Source organism: Pristiophorus japonicus, chromosome 14, assembly GCF_044704955.1.
Source record: "Pristiophorus japonicus isolate sPriJap1 chromosome 14, sPriJap1.hap1, whole genome shotgun sequence".
Lineage (NCBI taxonomy): Eukaryota > Metazoa > Chordata > Chondrichthyes > Pristiophoridae > Pristiophorus > Pristiophorus japonicus.
Genome location: NC_091990.1, coordinates 118,872,253 through 118,887,139, shown reverse-complemented (window position 1 = coordinate 118,887,139; position 14,887 = coordinate 118,872,253).

Genomic DNA, 14,887 nt, shown 5'->3' with positions numbered 1-14,887 from the left:
TTCCCCAGTGCTCCAGTGCTCCAGTTCACCAGTGCTCCAGTGCTTCAGTTCTCCAGTGCTGCTGTTCTCTATTCTCCAGTGCTACTGTACTCTAGTTTTGCTATTCAACAGCTCCCATATTCTCCAGTTCTCCAGTTCCTCTGTTCTCCAGTGCTCCTATTATCCATTGCTCAGGTTCTCCTATTCTCCAGTTTGCCAGTTCACCTGTCCTCCAGTACCGCAGTGCTAAAGTACTCAAGTTCCGCAATGCTACAATTCTCCAATGCTTCTGTTCTCCAGTTCTCCAGTTCTCCAGTATTCCTGTTCTCCAGGTCTCCAGCGCTCCTGTTCTCCAGTGCTCCAGTTCTCCTGTTCTCCAGATTTCCAGTTCTCCTGTTTTCCAGTTCTCCATTTCTCCAGTTCTCCTGTTCCCCAGTTCTCCAGTGCTTCAGTTCTCCAGTTCTCCTCTTCTCCTGTTCTCTAATTCTCCAGTGCTCCTGTTCTCCAGTTCATATAATCTGCAATTATCCTGTTCTCCAGTTCTCCAGTTCACCTGTTCTCCAGTACCTCAGTGCTAAAGTGCTCAAGTTCCCCAATGCTACAATTCTCCAATGCTCCTGTTCTCCAGTTCTCCAGTTCTCCAGTGCCCCTGTTCTCCAGTTAACCAGTGCTCCAGTTCTCCAGTGCTCCAGTTCTCCAGTTCTCCAGTTCATTTGTTCTCCAGTTTCCAGCTCTCCAGTGCTCCAGTGCTCCTGTTCTTCGGTGCTCCAATTATTTATTGCTCTGGTTCTCCTGTTCTTCAGTGCTCCAGTTATCCAGTGCTCCTGTTCCCCAGTTCTCCAGATGTCCAGTTCTCCTGTTCTGCAGTTCTCTAGTGCTCCTATTTTCCAGTTCTCCAGTACTCCGGTTCACCTATTCTCCAGTCCTCCAGTTCTACTGTTCTCCAGTTCATATGTTCACCAGTTTTCATGTTCTCCATTCTCCAGTGCGCCTCTTCTCCATTTCTAGAGTGCTCCTGTTCTCCAGTTCTTCAGTTCTCTAGTGATCCAGAGCTCCAGTTCTCCAGTGCTCCAGTTCTCCATTCTCCAGTGCACTGTTATCCAGTTTTGCTATTCTACAGCTCTCATGTTCTCCAGTTCTCCTGTTGTCCTGTTCTCCAGTTCACAGATCGGCAGTCCTCCTGTTTTACAGTTCTCCAATGCTCCAGTTCCCCAGATCTCCTATTTTCCTGTTCTTTAATTATCCAGTGCTCCTGTTCTCCATTTCTAGAGTGCTCCGGTTCTCCAGTTCTCCTCTTCTCTTGTTCTCCAGTTCTCCAGTTCTTCAGTTCCCTAGTGATCCAGTGTTCCAGTTCTACAGTGCTCCGGTTCTCCATTCTCCGGTGCTCCTGTTTGCTAGTTTTGCTATTCTACAGCTCTCATGTTCTCCAGTTCTGCTGTTGTCCAGTTCTCCGGTTCACAGTTCTCCAGTTCTCCAGTGCTCCAGCGCTCCTGTTCTTCATAGCTTCTGTTTTCCAGTTCTCCTGTTCTCCAGTGCTCCAGTGCTCCTGTTCTCCAGTTCTCCTCTTCACCTGTTCTCCAATTCTTCAGTGCTCCTGTTCTCCAGCTCTCATGTTCTCCAGTTGTCCTCATTTCCAGTTCTCCTGTTCTCCAGTTCTCCTGTTTTCCAGTTCTCCAGATCTCCAGTTCTCCTGTTTTACATTTTTCCTGTTCTCCAGTTCACCTGTTCTCCAGTTCTCAGGTGCTACAGTTCTCCAGTTCTCCTGTTCTTCAATTGTCCAGTGCTCCTGTTCTCCAGTTCGCCTGTTCTCCAGTTGTCTGGATCACCTGTTCTCCAGTACTCCAATGCTAAAGTGCTCACGTTCCCCATTGTTACAATTCTCCAATGCTCCTGTTCACTTGTTCTCCAGTTCTCCAGTTCTCCAGTGCTCCAGTTCTCCAGTGCTCCAATTCTCCTCTGCTCCAGTTCTCCAGTTCTCCCGTTCCCCAGAGTTCCAGTTCTCTATTTCTCCTCTTCTCCAGTTCTCCAGATCTCCAGATCTCCAGTTCTCCTGTTCCCCAGCTCTCCAGTTCACCTCTTCTCCAATGCTCCAGTGCTTGTCTTCCCCTGTTCTCCAGTTCATATGTTCTCCAGTTTTCCTGTTCTCCATTCTCCAGTGCTCCTGTTCTCCAGTTCTCCAGTGCTCCAGTTATCCATTCTCCAGTGCTCCTGTTTCCCAGTTCTCTTTTTCTCCAGTGCTCAAGTGCTCCTCTTCCCCAGTTCTCCAGTTCATATGTTCCCCAGTTTTCCTGTTCTCCATTCTCCAGTGCTCCTGTTCTCCAGTTCTCCAGTGCTCCAGTGCTCCTGTTCTTCAGTACTCCAATTATCCATTGCTCTAGTTCTCCTATTCTCTAGTTCTAAAGATCTCCTGTTCTTCAGTTCTCCAGTGCTCCAGTTCTCCGGTGCTCCAGTTCTCCAGCCCAGTTTAATTGTTCTCCGATGTCGAGCTCCACAGTTCTCCAGTGCTCCAGTGCTCCTGTGCTTCAGTGCTTCAGTTATCCAGTTCTCCAGTTCTGCTGTTCTCCTGTTATTTAGTGCTCCAATGCTCCAGTTCTCCAATTCTCCAGCTCTCCAGTGCTCCAGTGTTTCTGTTCTTCAGTCCTCCTGTTCTCCAGTGCTCCAGTTGTCCATTTCTCCTCTTCTCCAGTTCCCTAGTGCTTCTGTTTTACAGTTCTCCAGTTCACCCGTTCTCCAGTTCTCGTGTTTTCCAATTCTCCATTTCTACAGTGCTCCTGTTTTCCAGTTCTCCTGTTCTCCCGTACACTGGTTCACCTGTTCTTCAGCTCTCCAGTTCTCCAGTGCTCCAGTGCTCCTGTTCTCCGGTTCTCCAGTTCATATGTTCTCCAGTTTTCATGTTTTCCATTCTCCAGTGTTCTTCTTCTCCATTTCTAGAGTGCTCTGGTTCTCCAGTTCTCCTCTTCTCCTGTTCTCTAGTTCTCCAGTTCTTCAGTTCCCTAGTGATCCAGTGTTCCAGTTCTCCAGTGCTCCAGTTCTCCATTCTCCAGTGCTCCTGTTCACCAGTTTTGCTATTCGACAGCTCTCATATTCTCCAGTTCTCCTATTGTCCCGTTCGCCAGTTCACAGTTCTCCAGTTCTTCAGTGTTCCAGTGCTCCTGTTCTTCATAGCTTCTGTTTTCCAGTTCTCCTGTTCTCCAGTGCTCCAGTGCTCCTGTTCCCCAGTTCTCCTGTTTTCTAGTTTTCCATTTCTCCAGTGCCCCTGTTTTACTGTTCTCCTGTTCTCCACTTCTCCAGTTCACTTGTTCTCCAGTTCTCAAGTTCTCTAGTTCTCCAGTTCACATATTCTACAGTGCTCCTGTTTTCCAGTTCCCTGTTCTCTGGTTCTCCGGTTCACCTTAACTCCAGTACCCCAGTGCTAAAGTGCTCCAGTTCCCCAATGCTACAATTCTCCAATGCTCCTGTTCTCCAGTTTGCCAGTTCTCCTGTTTTCCAGTTCTCCTGTTCTCCAGTTCTCCAGTGCTCCTGTTCTCAAGTTCTCCAGTGCTCCAGTGCTCCAGTTCTCCAGTGCTCTAGTTCTCCAGTTCTCCTGTTCTCCAGTTGCCAGCTCCCCAGTTCTCCAGTGGTCCAGTGCTCCTGCTCTTCACTGCTCCTGTTCTCCAGTGCTCCAGTTCTCCAGTTCTCCAGCTCGCAAGTGCTCCAAATCTCTAGTGCTCCTGTTTTCCAGTTCTCCTGTTCTCCAGTTCTCCAGATCTCCAGATCTCCAGTTCTCCTGTTCTCCCATTCTCCAGTTCACCTGTTCTCCAGTGCTCCAATGCTCCTCTTCCCCGGTTCTCCAGTTCATATGTTCTCCACTTTTCCTCTTCTCCATTCACCAGCACTCCAGTTCTCCAGTTCTAGAGTGCTCTAGTTCTGCAGTTCTCCAGTGCTCCAGTGCTGCAGGTTTCCAGTGCTCCATTTCTCCATTCACCCGTGCTTCTGTACTCCAGATTTGCTATTCTCCAGCTCTCATGTTCTCCAGTTCTCCAGTGCTCCTGTTCTCCAGCTGTCAAGTGCTCCAGATCTCTAGTGCTCCTGTTTTCCAGTTCTCCTGTTCTCCAGTTCTCCAGATCTCCAGATCTCCAGTTCTCCTGTTCTCCCATTCTCAAGTTCACCTGTTCTCCAGTGCTCCAGTGCTCCTCTTCCCTGGTTCTTCAGTTCATATGTTCTCCACTTTTCCTCTTCTCCATTCACCAGCACTCCAGTTCTCCAGTTCTAGAGTGCTCTAGTTCTGCAGTTCTCCAGTGCTCCAGTGCTGCAGGTTTCCAGTGCTCCATTTCTCCATTCACCCGTGCTTCTGTACTCCAGATTTGCTATTCTCCAGCTCTCATGTTCTCCAGTTCTCCAGTGCTCCTGTTCTCCAGCTGTCAAGTGCTCCAGATCTCTAGTGCTCCTGTTTTCCAGTTCTCCTGTTCTCCAGTTCTCCAGATCTCCAGATCTCCAGTTCTCCTGTTCTCCCATTCTCAAGTTCGCCTGTTCTCCAGTGCTCCAGTGCTCCTCTTCCCCGGTTCTTCAGTTCATATGTTCTCCACTTTTCCTCTTCTCCATTCACCAGCACTCCAGTTCTCCAGTTCTAGAGTGCGCCAGTTCTGCAGTTCTCCAGTGCTCCACTTCTGCAGTTCTCCAGTGCTCCATTTCTTCATTCACCCGTGCTTCTGCACTCCAGGTTTGCTATTCTCCAGCTCTCATGTTCTCCAGTTCTCCAATGCTCCTGTTGTCCTGTTCTCCAGTTCACAGTTCTCCAGCTCTCCAGTGCTCTAGTGCTCCTGTTTTTCAGTGCTGCTGTTTTTCAGTTTTCCTGTTCTCATGTTCTCCAGTTCTCCTGTTCTGCAGTGCCCCAGTGCTAAAGTGCTCAAGTTCCCCAATGCTACAATTCTCCTGTTCTCCAGTGCTCCTGTTCCCTGGTGTTACAGTTCTCCAGTTCTGCAGTTCTCCAGTTCTCCACTGCCCCTGTTCTTCAGTGCTCCAGTTATCCAGTGCTCCTGTTCTCCAGTTCTCCAGTGTTCCAGTTATCCATTTCTCCTGTTCTCCTGTTCTCCAGTTCTCTAGTGCTCCTGTTTTCCAGTTTTCCTGTTCTCCAGTTCTCCAGTGCTCCTGTTTTCCAATTCTCCTATTCTCCAGTACTTCGGTTCGCCTATTCTCCAGTGCTCCAGTTCTACTGTTCTCCAGTGCTCCAGTGCTCCTCTTCTCCGGTTCTCCAGTTCATATGTTCTCCAGTTTTCATGTTCTCCATTCTCCAGTGCTCCTCTTCTCCATTTCTAGAGTTCTCTGTTCTCCAGTTCTCCAGTTCTTCAGTTCGCTAGTGATCCAGAGCTCCAGTCCTCCAGTGCTCCAGTTCTCCATTCTCCAGTGCTCCTGTTCGCCAGTTTTGCTATTCTACAGCTCTCATGTTCTCCAGTTCTTCTGTTCTTCATAGCTTCTGTTTTCCAGTTCTCATGTTCTCCAGTGCTCCTGTTCTCCAATTCTCCTCTTCTCCTGTTCTCCAGTTGCCCATTTCGCTAGTGCTCCTGTTTTACAGTTCTCCAATGCTCCAGTTCTCCAGATCTCATCTTTTGTTGTTCTCTAATTTCCCAGTGTTCCTGTTCTCCATTTCTAGAGTGCTCCGGTTCTCCAGTTCTCCTCTTCTCCTGTTCTCTAGTTTTCCAGTTCTTCAGTTCCCTAGTGATCCAGTGTTCCAGTTCTCCAGTGCTCCAGTTCTCCATTCTCCAGTGCTCCTGTTTGCCAGTATTGCTATTCTATAGCTCCATGTTCTTCAGTTCTGCTGTTATCCTGTTCTCTGGTTCACAGTTCTCCAGTTCTCCAGTGCTCCAGAGCTCCTGTTGTTCTTTGCTTCTGTTTTCCAGTTCTCCTGTTCTCCAGTGCTCCAGTGCTCATGTTCTCCAGTTCTCCTGTTCTCCTGTTCTCCTGTTCTCCAATTCTTCAGTGCTCCTGTTCTCCAGCTCTCATGCTCTCCAGTTCTCCTGGATTCCAGTTCTCCTGTTCTCCAGTTCTACTGTTTTCCAGTTCTCCAGATCTCCAGTTCTCCTGTTTTACATTTCTCCTGTTCTCCAGTTCTCAAGTGCTCCAGTTCCCCAGTTCTCCTCTTCTCCTGTTCTCCAATTGTCCGCTGCTCCTGTTCTCCAGTTCACATATTCTCCAGTGCTCCTGTTTTCCAGTTCACCTGTTCTCCAGTTGTCCAGATCACCTGTTCTCCAGTACCCCAGTGCTAAACTGCTCCAGTTCCCCGATGCTACAATTCTCCAATGCTCCTGTTCGCCAGTTCTCCTGTTCTCCAGTTCTCCAGTGCTCCAGTTCTCCAGTGTTCCAATTCTCCAGTGCTCCAGTTCTCCAGTTCTCCAGTGTTCCAGTTCTCCATTTCTCCTCTTCTCCTGTTCTGCAGTTCTCCAGATCTCCAGATCTTCAGTTCTCCAGTTCACCTCTTCTCCAATGCTCCAGTGCTCATCTTCCCTGGTTCTCCAGTTAATATGTTCTCCAGTTTTCCTGTTCTCCATTCTCCAGTGCTCCTGTTCTCCAGTTCTCCAGTGCTCCAGCTCTCCGGTGCTCCAGTTCTACTATTCTCCAGTGTTCCAGTGGTCCTCCTCTCAGGTTCTCCAGTTCATATGTTCTCCAGTTTTCATGTTCTCCATTCTCCAGTGCTCCAGTTCTCCATTTCTAGAGTGATCCAATGCTCCAGTTCCCTAGCACTCTAGTTCTCCAGTGCTCCAGTGCTCCTGTCCTTCATAGCTTCTGTTTTCCAGTTCCCCTGTTCTCCAGTGCTCCTGTGCTCCAGTTCTCCTCTTCTCCTGTTCTCCAATTCACCAGTGGTCCTGTTCTCCCGCTCTCATTTTCACCAGTTCTCCCATTTTCCAGTTCTCTAGATCTCCAGTTCTCCTCTTCCCCTGTTCTCCAGTTCTCCAGTTCTTCAGTCCCCTAGTGATCCAATGCTCCAGTTCCCCAGCACTCTAGTTCTCCAGTGCTCCAGTGCTCCTGTCCTTCATAGCTTCTGTTTTCCAGTTCCCCTGTTCTCCAGTGCTCCTGTGCTCCAGTTCTCCTCTTCTCCTGTTCTCCAATTCACCAGTGCTCCTGTTCTCCCGCTCTCATTTTCGCCAGTTCTCCCGTTTTCCAGTTCTCTAGATCTCCAGTTCTCCAGTGCTCCAGTTCTCCATTTCTCTGGTTCTCCTGCTCTCCAGTGCTCCAGCTCTCCAGTTCTCTAGCTCTGAAGTGCTCCAGATCTCTAGTGCTCCTGTTTTCCAGTTCTCCAGTTCTCTAGTTCACACGTTCGCCATTGCTCCAGTGCTCCTCTTCTCCCGTTCTCCAGTTCATATGTTCTCCAGTTTTCCTGTTCTCCATTTCCCAGTGCTCCTGTTTTCCAGTTGTAGAGTGCTCCAGTTCTCCAGTTCCCCAGTGCTCCAGTGCTCCAGTTCACCAGTGCTCCAGTGCTTCAGTTCTCCAGTGCTGCTGTTCTCTATTCTCCAGTGCTACTGTACTCTAGTTTTGCTATTCAACAGCTCCCATATTCTCCAGTTCTCCAGTTCCTCTGTTCTCCAGTGCTCCTATTATCCATTGCTCAGGTTCTCCTATTCTCCAGTTTGCCAGTTCACCTGTCCTCCAGTACCGCAGTGCTAAAGTACTCAAGTTCCGCAATGCTACAATTCTCCAATGCTTCTGTTCTCCAGTTCTCCAGTTCTCCAGTATTCCTGTTCTCCAGGTCTCCAGTGCTCCTGTTCTCCAGTGCTCCAGTTCTCCTGTTCTCCAGATTTCCAGTTCTCCTGTTTTCCAGTTCTCCATTTCTCCAGTTCTCCTGTTCCCCAGTTCTCCAGTGCTTCAGTTCTCCAGTTCTCCTCTTCTCCTGTTCTCTAATTCTCCAGTGCTCCTGTTCTCCAGTTCATATAATCTGCAATTATCCTGTTCTCCAGTTCTCCAGTTCACCTGTTCTCCAGTACCTCAGTGCTAAAGTGCTCAAGTTCCCCAATGCTACAATTCTCCAATGCTCCTGTTCTCCAGTTCTCCAGTTCTCCAGTGCCCCTGTTCTCCAGTTAACCAGTGCTCCAGTTCTCCAGTGCTCCAGTTCTCCAGTTCTCCAGTTCATTTGTTCTCCAGTTTCCAGCTCTCCAGTGCTCCAGTGCTCCTGTTCTTCGGTGCTCCAATTATTTATTGCTCTGGTTCTCCTGTTCTTCAGTGCTCCAGTTATCCAGTGCTCCTGTTCCCCAGTTCTCCAGATGTCCAGTTCTCCTGTTCTCCAGTTCTCTAGTGCTCCTATTTTCCAGTTCTCCAGTACTCCGGTTCACCTATTCTCCAGTCCTCCAGTTCTACTGTTCTCCAGTTCATATGTTCACCAGTTTTCATGTTCTCCATTCTCCAGTGCGCCTCTTCTCCATTTCTAGAGTGCTCCTGTTCTCCAGTTCTTCAGTTCTCTAGTGATCCAGAGCTCCAGTTCTCCAGTGCTCCAGTTCTCCATTCTCCAGTGCACTGTTATCCAGTTTTGCTATTCTACAGCTCTCATGTTCTCCAGTTCTCCTGTTGTCCTGTTCTCCAGTTCACAGATCGGCAGTCCTCCTGTTTTACAGTTCTCCAATGCTCCAGTTCCCCAGATCTCCTATTTTCCTGTTCTTTAATTATCCAGTGCTCCTGTTCTCCATTTCTAGAGTGCTCCGGTTCTCCAGTTCTCCTCTTCTCTTGTTCTCCAGTTCTCCAGTTCTTCAGTTCCCTAGTGATCCAGTGTTCCAGTTCTACAGTGCTCCGGTTCTCCATTCTCCGGTGCTCCTGTTTGCTAGTTTTGCTATTCTACAGCTCTCATGTTCTCCAGTTCTGCTGTTGTCCAGTTCTCCGGTTCACAGTTCTCCAGTTCTCCAGTGCTCCAGCGCTCCTGTTCTTCATAGCTTCTGTTTTCCAGTTCTCCTGTTCTCCAGTGCTCCAGTGCTCATGTTCTCCAGTTCTCCTCTTCTCCTGTTTTCCAATTCTTCAGTGCTCCTGTTCTCCAGCGCCCATGCTCTCCAGTTCTCCTGTTTTCCTGTTCTCCTGTTCTCAAGTTCTCCTGTTCTCTGGTTCTCCCAATCTCCAGTTCTCCTGTTTTCCATTTCTCCATTTCTCCAGTGCTCCTGTTTTACTGTTCTCCTGTTCTCCAGTTCTCCAGTTCACTTGTTCTCCAGTGCTCCAGTTCGCCAGTTCTCCTCTTCTCCTGTTCTCCAATTCTCCAATGCTCCCGTTCTCCACTTCACATAATCTCCAGTGCTCCAAATCTCCAGTGCTCCAATTCACCTGTTCTCCTATTCTCCAGTTGCCAGCCCCCAAGTTCTCCAGTGCTCCAGTTCTTCAATGCTCCAGTTCTCCAGTGCTCCAGTTTTCCATTTTCCAGTGCTCCAGTTCTCCAGTTCTCTTGTTCTCCTTTTTTCCAGTGCTCCAGTTCTCCAGTTCTCCTGTTCTCCAATTGCCAGCCCCCCAGTTCTCCAGTGCTCCAGTACTCCTGCTCTTCAGTGCTCCAGTTCTCCAGGACTCAATTACTCCAGATTGCTAGTGCTCCAGTTTTCCAGTTCTCCTGTTCTCCAGTTCTCCAGCTCTCCAGATCTCCAGTTCCCCTGTGCTCCAGTTCTCCAGTTCACCTCTTCTCCAATGCTCCAGTGCTCCTCTTCCCCAGTTCTCAATTTCATATGTTCTCCAGTTTTCCTGTTCTCCATTCTCCAGCACTCCTGTTCTCCAGTTCTAGAGTGCTCCAGTTCTCCTGTTCTCCAGTGCTCCAGTGCTGCAGTTCTCCAGTGCTCCAGTTCTCCATTCACCCATGCTTCTGTACTCCAGGTTTGCTATTCTCCAGCTCTCATGTTCTCCAGTTCTCCAGTGCTCCTGTTGTCCTGTTCTCCAGTTCACAGTTCTCCAGCTCTTCAGTGCTCCAGTGCCCTTGTTCTTCAGTGCTTCTGTTTTTCAGTTTTCCTGTTCTCATGTTCTTAAGTTCTCCTGTTCTGCAGTGCCCCAGTGCTAAAGTGCTCAAGTGCCCCAGTGCTACAATTCTCCTGTTCTCCAGTTTTCCAGTGCTCCTGTTCCCTAGTGTTCCAGTTCTCCAGTTCTCCAGTGCTCCAGTGTGCTTGTTCTTCAGTGCTCCAGTTATCTAGTGCTCCTGGTCTCCAGTTCTCCAGTGTTCCATTCTCCATTTCTCCTCTTCTCCTCTTCTCCAGTTCTCTAGTGCTCCTGTTTTGCAGATATCTTGTTCTCCAGTTCTCCAGATGTTCAGTTCTCCTGTTCTCCAGTTCTCCAGTGCTCCTGTTTTCCAGTTCTCCTGTTGTCCAGTACTCCGGTTCACCTATTCTCCAGTGCTCCAATTCTACTGTTATCCAGGGCTCCAGTGCTCCTCTTCTCCAGTTCTCCAGTTCTTTTGTTCTCCAGTTATCATGTTCTCCATTCTCCAGTGCTCCTCTTCTCCATTTCTAGAGTGCTCCTGTTCTCCAGTTCTTCAGTTCTCTAGTGATCCAGAGCTCCAGTTCTCCAGTGCTCCAGTTCTCCATTTTCCAGTGCAACTGTTACCAGTTTTGCTATTCTACAGCTCTCATGTTCTCCAGTTCTCCTGTTGTCCTGTTCTGCAGTTCACAGTTCTGCAGTGCTCCTGTTTTACAGTTCTCAAATTCTCCAGTTCTCCAGATCTCCTCTTCTGCTGTTCTCTAATTCTCCAGTGCTCATGTTTTCCATTTCTAGAGTGCTCTGGTTCTCCAGTTCTCCTCCTCTCATGTTCTCCAGTTCTCAAGTTCTCCAGTTCTTCAGTTCCCTAGTGATCCAGTGTTCCAGTTCTACAGTGCTCCAGTTCTCCATTCTCCAGTGCTCCTGTTTGCCAGTTTTGCTATTCTACAGTTCTCATGTTCTTCAGTTCTGCTGTTGTCCTGTTCGCTGGTTCACAGTTCTCCAGTTCTCTAGTGCTCCAGTGCTCCTGTTCTTCACAGCTTCTGTTTTCCAGTTCTCCTGTTCTCCAGTGCTCCAGTGCTCCTGTTCTCCAGTTCTCCTCTTCACCTGTTCTCCAATTCTTCAGTGCTCCTGTTCTCCAGCTCTCATGTTCTCCAGTTGTCCTCATTTCCAGTTCTCCTGTTCTCCAGTTCTCCTGTTTTCCAGTTCTCCAGATCTCCAGTTCTCCTGTTTTACATTTTTCCTGTTCTCCAGTTCACCTGTTCTCCAGTTCTCAGGTGCTACAGTTCTCCAGTTCTCCTGTTCTTCAATTGTCCAGTGCTCCTGTTCTCCAGTTCGCCTGTTCTCCAGTTGTCTGGATCACCTGTTCTCCAGTACTCCAATGCTAAAGTGCTCACGTTCCCCATTGTTACAATTCTCCAATGCTCCTGTTCACTTGTTCTCCAGTTCTCCAGTTCTCCAGTGCTCCAGTTCTCCAGTGCTCCAATTCTCCTCTGCTCCAGTTCTCCAGTTCTCCCGTTCCCCAGAGTTCCAGTTCTCTATTTCTCCTCTTCTCCAGTTCTCCAGATCTCCAGATCTCCAGTTCTCCTGTTCCCCAGCTCTCCAGTTCACCTCTTCTCCAATGCTCCAGTGCTTGTCTTCCCCTGTTCTCCAGTTCATATGTTCTCCAGTTTTCCTGTTCTCCATTCTCCAGTGCTCCTGTTCTCCAGTTCTCCAGTGCTCCAGTTATCCATTCTCCAGTGCTCCTGTTTCCCAGTTCTCTTTTTCTCCAGTGCTCAAGTGCTCCTCTTCCCCAGTTCTCCAGTTCATATGTTCCCCAGTTTTCCTGTTCTCCATTCTCCAGTGCTCCTGTTCTCCAGTTCTCCAGTGCTCCAGTGCTCCTGTTCTTCAGTACTCCAATTATCCATTGCTCTAGTTCTCCTATTCTCTAGTTCTAAAGATCTCCTGTTCTTCAGTTCTCCAGTGCTCCAGTTCTCCGGTGCTCCAGTTCTCCAGCCCAGTTTAATTGTTCTCCGATGTCGAGCTCCACAGTTCTCCAGTGCTCCAGTGCTCCTGTGCTTCAGTGCTTCAGTTATCCAGTTCTCCAGTTCTGCTGTTCTCCTGTTATTTAGTGCTCCAATGCTCCAGTTCTCCAATTCTCCAGCTCTCCAGTGCTCCAGTGTTTCTGTTCTTCAGTCCTCCTGTTCTCCAGTGCTCCAGTTGTCCATTTCTCCTCTTCTCCAGTTCCCTAGTGCTTCTGTTTTACAGTTCTCCAGTTCACCCGTTCTCCAGTTCTCGTGTTTTCCAATTCTCCATTTCTACAGTGCTCCTGTTTTCCAGTTCTCCTGTTCTCCCGTACACTGGTTCACCTGTTCTTCAGCTCTCCAGTTCTCCAGTGCTCCAGTGCTCCTGTTCTCCGGTTCTCCAGTTCATATGTTCTCCAGTTTTCATGTTTTCCATTCTCCAGTGTTCTTCTTCTCCATTTCTAGAGTGCTCTGGTTCTCCAGTTCTCCTCTTCTCCTGTTCTCTAGTTCTCCAGTTCTTCAGTTCCCTAGTGATCCAGTGTTCCAGTTCTCCAGTGCTCCAGTTCTCCATTCTCCAGTGCTCCTGTTCACCAGTTTTGCTATTCGACAGCTCTCATGTTCTCCAGTTCTCCTATTGTCCCGTTCGCCAGTTCACAGTTCTCCAGTTCTTCAGTGTTCCAGTGCTCCTGTTCTTCATAGCTTCTGTTTTCCAGTTCTCCTGTTCTCCAGTGCTCCAGTGCTCCTGTTCCCCAGTTCTCCTGTTTTCTAGTTTTCCATTTCTCCAGTGCCCCTGTTTTACTGTTCTCCTGTTCTCCACTTCTCCAGTTCACTTGTTCTCCAGTTCTCAAGTTCTCTAGTTCTCCAGTTCACATATTCTACAGTGCTCCTGTTTTCCAGTTCCCTGTTCTCTGGTTCTCCGGTTCACCTTAACTCCAGTACCCCAGTGCTAAAGTGCTCCAGTTCCCCAATGCTACAATTCTCCAATGCTCCTGTTCTCCAGTTTGCCAGTTCTCCTGTTTTCCAGTTCTCCTGTTCTCCAGTTCTCCAGTGCTCCTGTTCTCAAGTTCTCCAGTGCTCCAGTGCTCCAGTTCTCCAGTGCTCTAGTTCTCCAGTTCTCCTGTTCTCCAGTTGCCAGCTCCCCAGTTCTCCAGTGGTCCAGTGCTCCTGCTCTTCACTGCTCCTGTTCTCCAGTGCTCCAGTTCTCCAGTTCTCCAGCTCGCAAGTGCTCCAAATCTCTAGTGCTCCTGTTTTCCAGTTCTCCTGTTCTCCAGTTCTCCAGATCTCCAGATCTCCAGTTCTCCTGTTCTCCCATTCTCCAGTTCACCTGTTCTCCAGTGCTCCAATGCTCCTCTTCCCCGGTTCTCCAGTTCATATGTTCTCCACTTTTCCTCTTCTCCATTCACCAGCACTCCAGTTCTCCAGTTCTAGAGTGCTCTAGTTCTGCAGTTCTCCAGTGCTCCAGTGCTGCAGGTTTCCAGTGCTCCATTTCTCCATTCACCCGTGCTTCTGTACTCCAGATTTGCTATTCTCCAGCTCTCATGTTCTCCAGTTCTCCAGTGCTCCTGTTCTCCAGCTGTCAAGTGCTCCAGATCTCTAGTGCTCCTGTTTTCCAGTTCTCCTGTTCTCCAGTTCTCCAGATCTCCAGATCTCCAGTTCTCCTGTTCTCCCATTCTCAAGTTCACCTGTTCTCCAGTGCTCCAGTGCTCCTCTTCCCTGGTTCTTCAGTTCATATGTTCTCCACTTTTCCTCTTCTCCATTCACCAGCACTCCAGTTCTCCAGTTCTAGAGTGCTCTAGTTCTGCAGTTCTCCAGTGCTCCAGTGCTGCAGGTTTCCAGTGCTCCATTTCTCCATTCACCCGTGCTTCTGTACTCCAGATTTGCTATTCTCCAGCTCTCATGTTCTCCAGTTCTCCAGTGCTCCTGTTCTCCAGCTGTCAAGTGCTCCAGATCTCTAGTGCTCCTGTTTTCCAGTTCTCCTGTTCTCCAGTTCTCCAGATCTCCAGATCTCCAGTTCTCCTGTTCTCCCATTCTCAAGTTCACCTGTTCTCCAGTGCTCCAGTGCTCCTCTTCCCCGGTTCTTCAGTTCATATGTTCTCCACTTTTCCTCTTCTCCATTCACCAGCACTCCAGTTCTCCAGTTCTAGAGTGCGCCAGTTCTGCAGTTCTCCAGTGCTCCACTTCTGCAGTTCTCCAGTGCTCCATTTCTCCATTCACCCGTGCTTCTGCACTCCAGGTTTGCTATTCTCCAGCTCTCATGTTCTCCAGTTCTCCAATGCTCCTGTTGTCCTGTTCTCCAGTTCACAGTTCTCCAGCTCTCCAGTGCTCTAGTGCTCCTGTTTTTCAGTGCTGCTGTTTTTCAGTTTTCCTGTTCTCATGTTCTCCAGTTCTCCTGTTCTGCAGTGCCCCAGTGCTAAAGTGCTCAAGTTCCCCAATGCTACAATTCTCCTGTTCTCCAGTGCTCCTGTTCCCTGGTGTTACAGTTCTCCAGTTCTGCAGTTCTCCAGTTCTCCACTGCCCCTGTTCTTCAGTGCTCCAGTTATCCAGTGCTCCTGTTCTCCAGTTCTCCAGTGTTCCAGTTATCCATTTCTCCTGTTCTCCTGTTCTCCAGTTCTCTAGTGCTCCTGTTTTCCAGTTTTCCTGTTCTCCAGTTCTCCAGTGCTCCTGTTTTCCAATTCTCCTATTCTCCAGTACTTCGGTTCGCCTATTCTCCAGTGCTCCAGTTCTACTGTTCTCCAGTGCTCCAGTGCTCCTCTTCTCCGGTTCTCCAGTTCATATGTTCTCCAGTTTTCATGTTCTCCATTCTCCAGTGCTCCTCTTCTCCATTTCTAGAGTTCTCTGTTCTCCAGTTCTCCAGTTCTTCAGTTCGCTAGTGATCCAGAGCTCCAGTCCTCCAGTGCTCCAGTTCTCCATTCTCCAGTGCTCCTGTTCGCCAGTTTTGCTATTCTACAGCTCTCATGTTCTCCAGTTCTTCTGTTCTTCATAGCTTCTGTTTTCCAGTTCTCATGTTCTCC